This window comes from Ctenopharyngodon idella, chromosome 19, assembly GCF_019924925.1.
Source record: "Ctenopharyngodon idella isolate HZGC_01 chromosome 19, HZGC01, whole genome shotgun sequence".
Taxonomy (NCBI): domain Eukaryota; kingdom Metazoa; phylum Chordata; class Actinopteri; order Cypriniformes; family Xenocyprididae; genus Ctenopharyngodon; species Ctenopharyngodon idella.
In genome coordinates, this window is record NC_067238.1 from 3,687,932 (window position 1) to 3,702,062 (window position 14,131).

Sequence of the window (14,131 nt, forward strand, 5' to 3'; positions counted from 1 at the left end):
ACATTGAAGTAAAAAGAAAAAGAAGTGAAAGTGGTGATTGGAGAACAGATTTTTGAAACATTTTGCTTCGCAAAATAATTAATTGTTTCAAAGCAAAGCAAATTGTTTCACCTGCTTGTCAGAAACAGTGTAAATGCAGTGAAAACTGAGATGCATAAAACATGCACAAAAACACCTTGTACAAACCAATTGGAAATGTTTTATTAAAAGTGTAATCTATTAAATGTAATTAACAAATCATCTAATACCATTAAATATGAAGTGTCTTTATAATATGTGTTAATTTAATTTGAATCAAGCTTCTTTTTTAGACTCAAAACTGAGTCGGCGTTCTGACGTAAACACTGAAGCGCTAAACTGCGTTTACTACATCAACTGCGTATATGAGTCTGCAGGGTAGAGAAGAATTTGTTGAATAAAGTCGTTATTTTTGTTTTGTTTTTGTGCACAAAATGTATTCTTGTCGCTTCATAACATTAAGGTTGAACCACTGTAGTCACGTTGACTATTTTAACAATGTCTTTAGTACTTTTCTCGAGCTTGAATGACAGTAATAATAATAATAATAATAAAAAAACTCAATTTGTGTTCCGAAGATGAACAAAGGTCTTCCGGGTTTGGAATGACATAAGGGTGAGTACATAATCACAGAAATTTCCTTTTTGGGTGAACTAACCCTTAAATACCTTATAGTATGTTATAAACATGACAGTACAGCACAAAGGTACCTACAGGTTACCTACAAAGGTGCCTATAAAGCTATTACTGTAACGATAACTATGTTAGTTCTGTATGTCTTTATCATTATAGCTGTGGTGTGGACAACCATATCCTCATAGAATTATAATGATTCACACTTTATAGTTAACGTTGTAGTTATTAGGTGAAAACGGCACCTTATAAATTAACAAAAACTTGAAAACTTACTATTACAACGTGAAGACGAAGGTCCGTTAAATTTACCTTAAGATATTTTCTATTCATTAAAGTGTACCCCTAAACCAAACCCTCAAATTTAACATATTAATTAAATTTAAATTAAAAAGTTTATTAAGTTTATTAATGTATTTTCCTTGAGGGATTATTGGCTGGTCCCCGCAATGTAGCTGATTTCACATTAACTAGAGTCATGAAAACACACTATAATATATATATATATATTTTATGTTTCTGGTGACAGACAGAAGCCAGAGAGGGCCTACATATTGACAGCAATTATTAAAATAAGTCATGTGCGGTGGCAAGCTGTGTTCGTATATTCGTACACTCAGTGTTATTGGCTTTATACTGTATAAGAATAAGAATGTTAACCAGGGATTACAAATGTGTGAAATCTCTAAACTTAATTCTCCATTGAAAGAAACAAAATCAATGTTCTTGTCCTCACAGTCATTTCTCACTTGGAACGACACATTTATGTATGAAAGACCAGTGAGAGAATCATAATAGGGGTATTTAACCTGTGAGAGAAAGGAGAGGAGAGAGAGACTGATTCATGTTTCTCAGTATCTAAGCTCCAGGAAAAGCACCAGCTGTCTCTAAATCGCTGTGAAAAGAGAGAGAGAGAGAGAGAGAGAGAGAGCGAGAGAGAGAGAGCGCAAATGCAATTAGCTGATGTCTGAGTGGAGGAGAGGACTCTGTGCCCAGCGAGATGCCTAGAAAACATGGAGATAGCTCACAGTGTAGAACGCCTGTTCAAATGTCATCGGTTCTACATAATGAGATACATGTCAGCAATGGAGTGCAGGCAAGAGAGCAATAAAAGTACTAAAGACAAACAATGTACAAAGAGCAATGATGCGTTTGAGCTAATGAAACCCTCCTGAGTGTGCATCCATGTTGGCCAACACTGAAAAATATTGTATTTTAGTCTCATTTGAGCTAAAAAAAAAAAAGATTATTGTTTGTCTGATTAACCTTCAGTCTTTTCACATTCAAGTAGATAGGAATTGTACTTAGTATTAGTATACTATAGCTGCTTCAAAATGTTACCAAGATGACCAGCAAGTAAACTGACTTGTTTTGAAATGCCAGATGCCAGATTTTTGTGAAGGTACAAAATTAAGCTGGAACTCTTTTCCACAAAAACAGTCAAGTGTTTTTGGAAAATGCAAGATAAAAAATTTTGTGCAGTCTATAATAATAGATTTTCTTCATTGCAAATTGGATCTACTAACAGTACCTGGCAGTAAGGACCCATGTGACTCTGCTAACTCAACAGCAGCTCTACTCACTGAATTGATGGCATAAAGCCCAGAATAAGTTTTGTGAATTATTTTCACTTGTATTTTTCACTATACATTGTTACTTACCAAAAAATAATATTTTGTTACTCCAAAAGTTTCACAGTTCAGAAAGTAGCAGAGTTATAACAGCAGTGAAAACGTTCCTTGCAAAATTCTATGTTATATGATCTGAAAACACTTTAAAGGGTTAGTCCACACAAAAATGAAAATTCTATCATTAATTACTCACCCTCATGTCGTTCCACACACATAAGACCTTCGTTTATCTGACAGTGGAGCCAGTCAATAATGAGTGTGTCATGCTGCTCATGTGTTTTGCATACAAAAAGTATTCTCGTCGCTTCGTAACATTAAGGTTGGACCACTGTAGTCACATGGAGTATTTTAACAATGTCTTTAATACCTTTCTGGACCTCAAAAGGTGCAATGACTTTGCTGCCTGTGTAGTTCAGAAACCCTCGGATTTCATCAAAAACATCTTAATTTGTGTTCCGAAGATAAAGTGAGCACTTAAAAACATAAATTTCACTTTTGGGTGAACTAACCCTTTAAGTACTGTATATCTTGATCAAAAGATTGAGTACAAATATAATTATTAAATATAAGTATTCTAAGTATACTTGGGTTGTAGTTGTGTTTACACTTTTGATTGAGTAGCTTATTAAATACTTTATTCATATATATAGTTACATACTTTCTTATAATCTTACACTGTTTGAAAATACTGATTTATAAAGAAAACTATAAGTATAATTTCATTTTTAAAAAAAACTTACAAGTATACTTGCAGTATAAAGAGTTTACTGAGAGTATACTTCAAAGTGTAGTTGCAGTACAAACGAAAAATGTAGTTGTAAACTAGTTGTGAACTCAAAGTTTACTACTGTTACACTTAAAGTATACTTAAAAGTCTACTTCTATACACTAAAAAGTGGGCCAACTGAATCCTAAATAGTATTAAAATAGTACACTTACAAGTATACTACTTGTACATTGATATTTGTATACTTACTACATAAAGTATACTTAAAAAATATACTTGAATTTTACTTAAGTATACTTAATAAAATTAAATTGGGTTACACTTTATTTCGACGATCCACTTTAGACACTCTACTAACTATAAGTATTTTGTCAACTACATGTCAACTAACTCTCATTAGAGTATTAGTAGACTGTAGTAGACAGTTAGGTTAGGGTTAGGTGTTGGTTCATGTTAGTAGAATAAGTTGAGATGTAGTTGTAAAGTTACTTGTAGTCAGTAGAATGTCTGTTGGGGGACCACCAAAATAAAGTGCTAGCAGCATACAGTCTACTAATACTCTGACTAGTAGTTGACATGTAGTTGCAAAGTTACTTATAGTTAGTAGAATGTCTGGAAAATGGACGGAAGAGGACCATCGAAATAAAGTGTTACCTACTCATTTTTTTAAAGGTTGTGTTTTTGAAATGTTTTGCGTACAGACGACAACATTATCAAAACCATCCCTGTTCACACAGATTCGCGAAAAACTAAAAACGCTGTATTATACATGCCAGTCCAGTAGTTGGGGATGTCAATTTGTAAAGAAACACTACACACCTGCACACATACGCACTGAATGCTTAATACCTATGCATATGATGTCATCGTTTTCACATTCTCATTTTTAGTTTAAACGGAGACGACAACGGTATTGTTTTCAAAAACTTGAACGTTAAAACCCGTTTTAAAAGTTTGCGTTTTCAGGCTACCAAAATGTTATCATGTAAATGAATGTCAAAAAATGCATAAATGTTTTCTGTTTTTAGTTGAAAACGCTGCCGTGTAAACTCCCCCCTTAGATGGAGGCAACATTGCAGTGCTTAATGTTTGGAACAGCCTTTGCGTCGAGAGCATGCCTATGATGCCTTAAAATGCTGTCAAAGTACAGGCAGCTCACTAGGTTTTGGAGTATTACCATGTGCATGACTGATGTAGTGTGGCAGATCTGTGACTGTACCTCTCCAAATATGGTTTCTCTGGTTGAGTTTTAATTAGAGGAAATGACTAGAGAGAGCGGCTGGTAGAGAAGCTTGTACCACAAGGGGAGAGGGGAGAGGGGGGAGTTAATTAAATCAGCCTTGTTGTCGGAGATGAACTAAAAGAGTCTTATCTCTTACTCTGACTGTTCAGATCTGTGTGTGTTAGGTGACCATTTCCCCCATTTACATTTAAGACTCCAACCCCAGTGTTCATTTGCCACTCTAAAATTAAGTGTTTATCTAAGCACATGAACTGTCTGTTCTTGTTCTGCCCCCTGTATTTCTCTACATTTGACTTCCACCTCCACTAGAGTGCCTCTCAACATTGCAAGAGGAGATCAAAGCCTGTATAAATAAGTGAACCATCTGATGGGGGTTAAAGAGGACAATGTGTCCTCTACATGCAGGGCTACTGTGAAAATTAGCTGTGTGATATTAGGTTCACTTACACCATTACATATGACGGAAGATGATCTGGCTTTGTCCTCTAGTGATCTTACTCACTGCTGTGTTGGGATCTATATACAGTATGTGTTTATGCAGAAGTGGGTTGAAGTTAATATCATATCAAAACTGGCCTATTTACTTTCTTAATGCATATTCTTGGTCGTATTGTGCAAGATAAAATCAAATTGTGCCATTTCCCCCAGTTAATTGTCCTTTTTTACTCAGACATATATTTGACATTATGGAAGAAAAAAACAATTCAGGTTTACTTTGAGCCATTTTATGCCATCTATTGAAATCCAGCCAATCAGACTCCAACACCTCCCCCTTACCATGTCTTGAAGAACCAGTATTGATTGGTTTAAACTTTAAATGTGGACCTTTGTCTCTAAGTAGTGATAAACAGAATAGTTACTCCCGCCATTGAAATGAAAGTTACATTAAGATGTTTTAGATGTCTAGACAAACCTTATGGGTTGGGGTGAAGTTAGCTTAGATGAGTATGAGTACTGTGCAGGCAGCACGTTTCAAGGTCAGTGGTACAGTGGTATAGTTGTGAAATAATGTGGGGAACACTGCCACCTGCCTATAAGCACTGGAAAAAAGGATTACATCATCAATTATGTGGGAAAAAAGGCCAAATTTACAGTTCTAATCCCTAAATCAAACCTTATAGTTCTTATTACTTGATAAAACTTAAGAAAAATTTAGAATGTTGAGGTAATAAAGGATTGAATTATAGAAATTACCTACAAGTCTAACATTGTGAGCCATCAAAAGGTCAATTTTAGGTAAATAGTCTTGAGGTTTAGATGACATCTGCTGGTTTAGCCAGAAACTGCATGCAGACTCTTAGATTAAGAGAGTGTCTGTGGATTGGATTTCATGAAATATTAGTGTGCCATTTACTGAACACTGCATGCTGCCTTTATGTAAAAAGTAAATAGTATTCATAAAAAAAAAATATACAAACACAATGATAAATGTTTCACACAATACACTACATTTGTTGCAAACCTCACTACTTTGCATTTGAATTAAGTTCAGCAATCAGCAATTCAACAACTTTATGAATGCAGCAATAAAAATGATTAAAATTCATTAAACTGACAAAAATGACAGTAAAACAATGACATAAACAGTGAAACTGCCCATTATGAGGCAATACTTGCCCCCTTAAATTTATTTCTAGGGGCATTTTTATAGTCTCAGCCTCAGACGTCACGCCCACTGACCGTTGGCTGAATGTCTGATGCATATGGCACACTTAACTGGAAACACTTCAGGATTTTCAAATTCGTCATCTGTTGGTTGAATTCTACAGGATGTCTGGGAGACGTGTGTGTCACGTTCTTTAATGGTCCGCCTGGAAACAAATGCCGTGACACCAGACCCGCTCGTGGAAGAAGAACGCTGCCATGAGTACAACTGTGACACATCCCTGAACTAATATATAGAGGTGTAAGCGCATCTTATTAAGTTTTTATTTTTTTCATCTGAAATGTGTCACATGTGGCATTTACGCTGCAGTTACAATTGCATAGCCATGAATAATTTTATGATATTAATATTTAACATCTTCAATACAGAAATATGAAATGACAAAAAATAAAAGCCTATTTTAAATATTATAAAACTAAAACCACCAGTAGGTGGCAGCAAGTTACCGTCTTAATGAGCGAGTCAGTGAATCATGCATTCAACTGATTGTTAGAAACAATTGATTCATTCAGGTATGAAGCAAGTGAGGCCCTGGGCCTGTCCAAATACCCACTCTTACCGTCTTGGCCATAAAAATGCCAAAGTCAAGTCAAGTAAAGTCAAGTCACCTTTATTTATATAGCGCTTTTTACAATGCAGATTGTTTCAAAGCTTTACAGTGATAGCAGGAATATAATTTTGGCTGTATAGCTCTAGAAGAAAACAGTGTCATTAGCTATGTTTGCATCCAAAGTTGCATATTTAACTTGTGCACAAATTTGGAATATCACATAACATTTATGAATAAAGCACTGTTTCTATCCAGCGAGTCAAAGAGAACTAAAATCGTCACTTCCTGATAAACTGGCGCTAAATATCACTAAAAAAAAATTAAAGTTGCTGTAGTAGAAGCCACTGTACTGTATATAATAATTTTCGTATATAATAATAAATTACTTGACCCTCAGAGCGCGCAGATTAACTGCAATAAACGCTGTCATGTTCTCTTGCATTCAGATGCCTGGTATTTGTGAATGCAATCGTGTGAGACGTTTCTGGAAGGGAATTATACAAAACCACTTTAACGATATAGACTTTACAAGGCATTACAGAATGACCAAAACTGCATTTCAGATGCTGTGCAACGAGATCAGTCCACTGGTTGGTCCAGTTATGCCGTCCCATCACAGTCACCTTTCTTTTTAAGGGCATCAAGGAATTTATTCTGTAAAAGTGTTTCCATCATAGTTCATGCGCATGTTTTCGTATCACATAAAAAAAAATTCTCAGACTCATTTGAGCGCATAAGTTTTTTATGCATATTTTTAGAATCTATGGCGTTTCCATCCAGCGTTTTTTTGTGCGATATATACCAAAATGTGCATAAAAATAGGTGGATGGAAACATGGCTATTGTCCAGCTTAAGTAAGTTCAGTACTGATTCATTTCTGTTGTAGAAATCATTTATTCATTTAGTTTGTTTATCTATATAGCAGCTCTGGAGAATACAGTGATGTCATCGTCCAGCACAGTTCAGTTTGCATACAATGGTGTCAATGCAGGCAGATCAGTAATATTGTTGAATATTAAGTGTCCCCGACTAAGCAAGCTGGCGACAGTGGCAGTACACTTAACGCGCACTAAATCCACACTATATCTAATACCCTTTCGGGCGGTCTTTGAGCCTAAGTGTATCCTGTTATTCATCACGTTCAGGAACTTCAGGGAAAAAAATTATATGTAGTTTGTAAAATGTTTGAAAATGAAGATTAGGCCTAAGTGTGTCCCACTGAGTAAACAAAAATCTCCGGAAATCATTTAAGTAGACAAGTGATCAAGTGAAAAAACCTCAAGTGTGAGTATTTGGACAGGCCCAGTGTGCCAGATTGCACCCTAAACACTTGTGGTCTTCCTACGAGTCCACACTTTCGTGACATAGCTCTGCTTTGACTGTCGGGGAGAAGTCTGCTGCAGAGCCTGCTTTGTCTGTGCTTCGAGGGTGCATATCAAACGCAAAGGTCAAACACGAGCACCCTTCAGGGGTGTAGCCAGAACTTTTTTTCAGTGGCCAGATAAGACCCAATGATTTCATTGGGGTGGCAAAAAAAAAACATCCTGCTTCAAATCTAAAGAAAAGTGGAATACCTTATAACAGATGTAAAATAAAAGCCTAAATTAAATCTGTTCAGCATATAAAGTGATCGTGTCTCTTCAGAAAATTTAGACTAAACTGCTCAATTCATATGGATTAGTTTTATGATCTCTATTAAATTTTCAAGTATCCAAATGCTAGTTGTGTAGCTGTCAGTGGATGGACAGAAATCGCTCAGATTTCAATAAAAATATCTTCATTTGTGTTCCAAAGATGAACGAGTTTGGAATGACATGAGGGTAAGTAAATGATGACAGAATTTTTATTTTTGTGTGAACTAACCCTTTAAGGGTTTTTTTCCCCATTCCACTGCGCTACTTTTCCATTGTTTTTCTCTGTGAACATGCACTTGATGGATGTGTTTGATCGTTGAGCCTGCATCTCTGTCTGCTGTGTTTTTGTTTTGTTTTTTATTTGTTCTTGTAAAGCAGCATCCTTAGCAAGCGCACTCTTGAAGTGTTGCCATATCCACTTATTATACACATCTTTGGGTTTATTTTTTTCCAAATGGTGAAGGGACAACTTAGTTTAGCTGGAGTGTGTACAGAAAATTCATCTGTTAACGCGGTCAAAATGCTTGCACAACGGGGCTGTATTGAAGTCTAGTTTTTTATGCCCTTCTCTCGCTAACTTCCCTCTGTCTCTTTCACTTGGATGTATGTCATTGCTTACGTTGCACAAGTGCCCACTACTGGCGGAACCCTTGAAATGTGTTTAAATGGAACGCCCTTGATCCTTTGATCACTTGGAATCTGCTATGGAGCTGGTTTATTATTTACAGTTTTTTTTTCTTTATGAATTTGTTTTACGCACCTTTCTATAGGCCTGTATGTATGCTTGGGCTGTTAAAAATTAAATACAAACAAATATTAAATATGAATATATTAATATTAAATATAAAATATTTAAAAATACACAATTGAAAATAACAATACAATGAACTATAAAAAAGGCAGCTAGCTTAAAGGAACACTCCATTTTTTTTGAAAATAGGCTCATTTTCCAACTCCCCTAGAGTTAAACAGTTGCGTTTTACCATTTTTGAATCCATTCAGCCGATCTCCGGGTCTGGCGTTATCACTTTTAGCATAGCTTAGCATAGTTCATTGAATCTGATTAGACCGTTAGCATCTCATTAAAAATGACCAAAGAGTTTCAATATTTTTCCTATTTAAAACTTGACTCTTCTGTAGTTACATTGTGTACTAAGACCGACGGAAAATGAAAAGTTGTGATACATGGGTGCAGCAGGCGCAATGATATTACGCAGCGCCTGTGACCCCCTGCTTGCACAGGGAGTGTGCCTTGCAACCATGGAGACATTTGTGAGAGACGCTGCGTAATATCATTGCGCCTGCTGCAGCCATGGTACGGCAGCAAAGTTCCTTGATCATTATGCCAGAATGACAGTATAGTTCCTAGTCATATCGGCCTAGAAAATCGCAACTTTTAATTTTCCGTCGGTCTTAGTACACGATGTAACTACAGAAGAGTCAAGTTTTAAATAGGAAAAATATTGAAACTCTTTGGTCATTTTTTAACGAGATGCTAACGGTCTAATCAGATTCAATGAACTATGCTAAGCTATGCTAAAAGTGGTACCGCCAGACCCGGAGATCGGCTGAATGGATTTGAAAACGGTAAAACTCAACTGTTTAACCCTAGGGGAGTTGGAAAATGAGCCTATTTTCAAAAAAAGTGGAGTGTTCCTTTAAGGTAGCTACAAGTATTAAATGTGATTACATTTCAAAATAATGCCAATATTATACACTAGACTGAGTTGTGTGGTGTGGGGGTAAATTAAGCGTTATCTGTTGTGACGTCACAGTCATGGTGCATTGTGGTTTATGGATCTGCCTGGACAGGGACCATGAAGTGCATCATTTGGGACTGGACCTGTCTTCATGCCACTTTGTTTGTTTTTTTTTCCATTTTGTGTACATAATGCACATAAAAGACTCAATTGAGGCAGATAATGTTTTTACCGGATAAGAATACATGCACATAAACTACGATGGAAACACATTTCTGTCATGACACCTCTCTGAGTGTTTGGCATAGTAATGGGTATGACAATGTTGATATGTTTGGTCTTGGCGGAATAGATCTGCTACGCTGCTTCTGCTTTTATTGCTGCTGCTGCAAAACAAGTACGGGACTTGCTACTGGCAAAACATGCACGACACGCTGCTGTGAGCAAGCATGCTGCTGCTGTACAATGTAGCAGACATGAATTACCCCGTAGAAGATCTAAACAGGTGGAGAGTTTCTGAAAGCACGCTGCACTGCTAAAGCAAAATGCTAAGCATGTATTTAAGTTTGAGCACGCAAGCTGGACCAATCAGCTGTGTCCTACACTGTAAAAAAAAAAATCCCGTAATTTTCTGCCAGCTGGGGCGCCAGAAATATCGTAAAATAACGGAAAATAAACGTCTCGTAAAAATACAGTAATTTTCTGGTAATAAAATACAGTTTATAACCATAATTTTACATAAAATCTTCTGTATTTTCTTTAGCTTTTTAATGTTTAATGAAGGACATTTACTTGTGTAAAAATAATAAAATGACCTATAAATAAGGTTGAATGCTGTTATATACAAATAACCAATCTCTTAAGTACAAAAGAATGTTTATTATTAGTTTTTATTTTATAAAAAGCCAAAAACAGTTTTAAAACTAGTAATGGTTTCAATTGCAGCAGTATACTTAATATGACAATACAACAATTTGTTACAAACAAAAAAAAAGTTACAGTCGAATAATAATTAAACAGTCTGCCTTCAAAACCTGACCACTGGTCAATATATGAATTACAAGGAGCCATTAAAAACAACAGGAACTAATTAAACACACCTGAACCAGCTAATCAATGTCTTCAGGATTGCTAGAAACTTCCAGGCAGGTTGTCGTGAATATGGCTCCCACGGCTCATCCTCCGGACCGCCGGAGGGAGCCATCTCCGGAATATTGATTCTTTGCCATTCGGACTCCATTTCCCATAGGCCCTCATTCCTGGGACTGATTGCACTTTCACCTGCACCACATCACACACACACTATTTAAGCCTCACACGCACACCACATCTTTGCGAAGTCTCTGCTGCCTGCCCTGAACTTTGCCTGTACCTTGGACTGTGATTGTTTGCTGCCTGTCTTGATCTCTGCCTGTGACCCGTCTCTGATTCTCGCTGCCTGCCTCGACCCCTGCCTGTCCCTGACTATGGTATTGCTCTGCCCTTTTCTGTACTGCTGCTGTGTTTAATAAAGCTGCTTATGGATCCACACGCTGTTGACCCATCACTACACAGGTGTTCTGGAGCGGGCTGGAGCACTTTGCAGGACAGTTGCCCCCCAGGAGTGGAGTTTGACACACATGCTGTGGACTAACCGTCATCTGCTTTCTTTAAGTGCTCTTCTCAGCATTAGATCCCTTGGGGTTTATCTTGAAAAGGCAACTGTCAAACAAACAACATGAGTAATAAAACAGACTCTACTATATAACTCTTTTAATAAATTAACAGTAAAAATATCAGAATAGTGGAAAATGGCACAGAGCATGTTTGTAGAGGGAATTTGTAAAAGAGACAGTGTGTATGCCAGAGGGTCTACGTCTACATTAACCCAGATACTTTTGCATATTTTTCTTTATGTTTTGGCCTTCCTTCCACACTGATATTTCTTTTTTGTCCTAAGGAAACATTATTATTTCTTACATTTTCCAGCATGCGCAGGAAGATGATTTAAGAGTCTTCCGACACCTCAGTGTAAAAGAGAAACTTTTGGAAAATGCTGGAACGATAATGTGGTCTGAGAACGTATTAAATTAAAACAAAGTTTTTAAATGTGTCCTGATTAATATAGAGAGAGTAGATAGATAATGTAGAGAGAGAGTTTCATAACTGTTTTAATGTATGAAATTAACTGCTGGTTTCGTACCTCTGCAAGAACTCCAGCGTTGCTCCTTGGCCTGCAGGGTACGAGATGTTCAGGTAGTTGTAGGATGCAAACTCAACAGTATCACTGAAACTGGTCCTGTGGCTATTAACAATGATTTGGTCCACAGAAAACAAAGTACCCTTCCTGTTATTCATATAGACAAAAGAAGAGATCTGTAACATTTTTGTGAGAAGCAAAACATAAAAACATCAATTCCAACAATTATATTATCTTTAAATGGTGCAACTCTCACCTGTTCACCATGCCTTTAATATCAGAAACTCACACAACTTATCTGCAGAGAGAGAGAGAGAAAGAGAGACTTTTTGTGAAAAATAAAACATAAAAACATCAATTCCAACAATTATATTATATTTAAATGGTGCAACTCTCACCTGTTCACCATGCCTTTAATATCAGAAACTAACACAACTTTTCTGCAGAGAGAGAGAGAGACTTAATGTGAGAAATAAAACATAAAAACATCAATTCTAACAATTATATTATCTTTAAATGGTGCAACTCTCACCTGTTCACCATGCCTTTAAAGTTGGCATGAAATCAAAATTTACCCTATTTACTTTGTTAGTGCATATTACTAGTTTTGTGGTGAACAATTAATCTGTGCAAGTTAATACACAGAAAAAAATTGTTTGTCGCGGTGATCTTTAATCAAAATCTGAAAAGTTACTTCCGGTCTGGAATGGCGTTCCTTCTCTGATGACGTCAGTTTGACGGCTTGGGTTGAAAACGCTTAAACCACTCCCCTCCAACCGTTACTCTGCTATGAGCCAGAGATGGAGAAGTGGAGCGCTGAAGTAAAACCCTGCCCTCTATTCAATATTCCATTTCACTTGGAAATACGTCACAACACTGGAGAAAAGTCGTTTGCAACTTCCGGTTCATGGGGACTTTAATATCAGAAACTCACAACTTATCTGCAGAGAGAGAGAGAGAGAGACTTTTTGTGAGAAATAAAACATAAAAACATCAATTCTAACAATTATATTATCTTAAAATGTTGCAACTCTCACCTGTTCACCAGGCCTTTAATATCAGAAACTAACAACTTATCTGCAGAGAGAGAGAGAGAGAGAGACTTTTTGTGAGATATAAAACATAAAAAACATACATTCTAGCAACTATATTATCTTTAAATGGTGCAACTCTCACCTTTTCACTATGCCTTTAATATCAGAAACTCAAAACTTATCTACAGAGAGAGAGAGATAGAAACATGAGTGCATGGGACACATTCATTTACAAATCCATAATAATCTAAAGAAATGGCTGATGAAAATTCAGCTTTGCATCACGGAAATAAATTATATTTTAAAGTATACTCAAATAGAAAACCATTATTTTAAATTGTTTTTTTTTTTTTTTTTCTCTGTATTTTTTATCAAATAAATGCAGGCTTGATGAGCATAGGGACTTCAAAAACGTTAAAAATACTAGGCCTAATGTTTCCAAACTTTTGACCGGTACTATATATATATATATATATATATATTTATATACACATATATAATTCATGTAGATTCAAGTATATCCCAAAAAATTATAAATCCACGCTACTCGTCGTCAGCTGTTTGGCAAAGTACGTTACATTTTTTCCTCAGATGGAAAAATGGCAGTAACGTTAGGCCTAACTTACAGTGGAAACAAAATGCAACAGAAAGCCTCAACAAAATAAGGGACTAATGTTAGGACTTTGATAATGTCAAGTAAATAACAAAACTACACCTTACCGTCAACTGAGACCTAATTTTAAACATCATAAACATTTTAAATGATTAACGGCCCGCACCGTTTAAAACATTAAAACACACACAATCACTGGTTTAACGACTCAGGCATTGGGACAGTTCAAAATGCTAGAAACAACATATAATAAAGACAAGTTTAGAAAATGTGTATTTTACCCGCTTATTTTTTCGCTTCACATCCACGTACGGCTGCAATCTGCGCCACTCACCGTGTGCTTAGAAGAGACTGTATCCTTGCGCCGGGCGGGAATTCCTTCAGTTCGAAAACTCTTCATTGTTGAAATGTCCGCGTATTTCAACAAAGAATGTATAATTATATTATGAGATGATATTATGAGAAGAAATTCGTTACGAAACGAAACATTGAACGCAGCAGAA

The 14,131-nt window shown here is 36.3% G+C and overlaps 1 long non-coding RNA gene across 2 annotated transcripts; it reads right to left on the minus strand.

Annotated features, from left to right (window-relative positions):
• Positions 1–10,706: 10,706 nt before the first annotated feature.
• Positions 10,707–14,131, minus strand: LOC127500784 (uncharacterized). 2 transcript variants are annotated; one of them, XR_007926424.1, is made up of 7 exons: positions 13,158–14,131; positions 13,019–13,058; positions 12,380–12,922; positions 12,238–12,279; positions 11,985–12,128; positions 11,175–11,503; positions 10,707–11,083 (listed from the first exon to the last, which is right to left on the minus strand). It is a non-coding gene; the product is annotated as an uncharacterized LOC127500784 (long non-coding RNA). The 2 variants fall into 2 exon arrangements; XR_007926423.1 differs by having other exon boundaries at positions 10,707–11,503.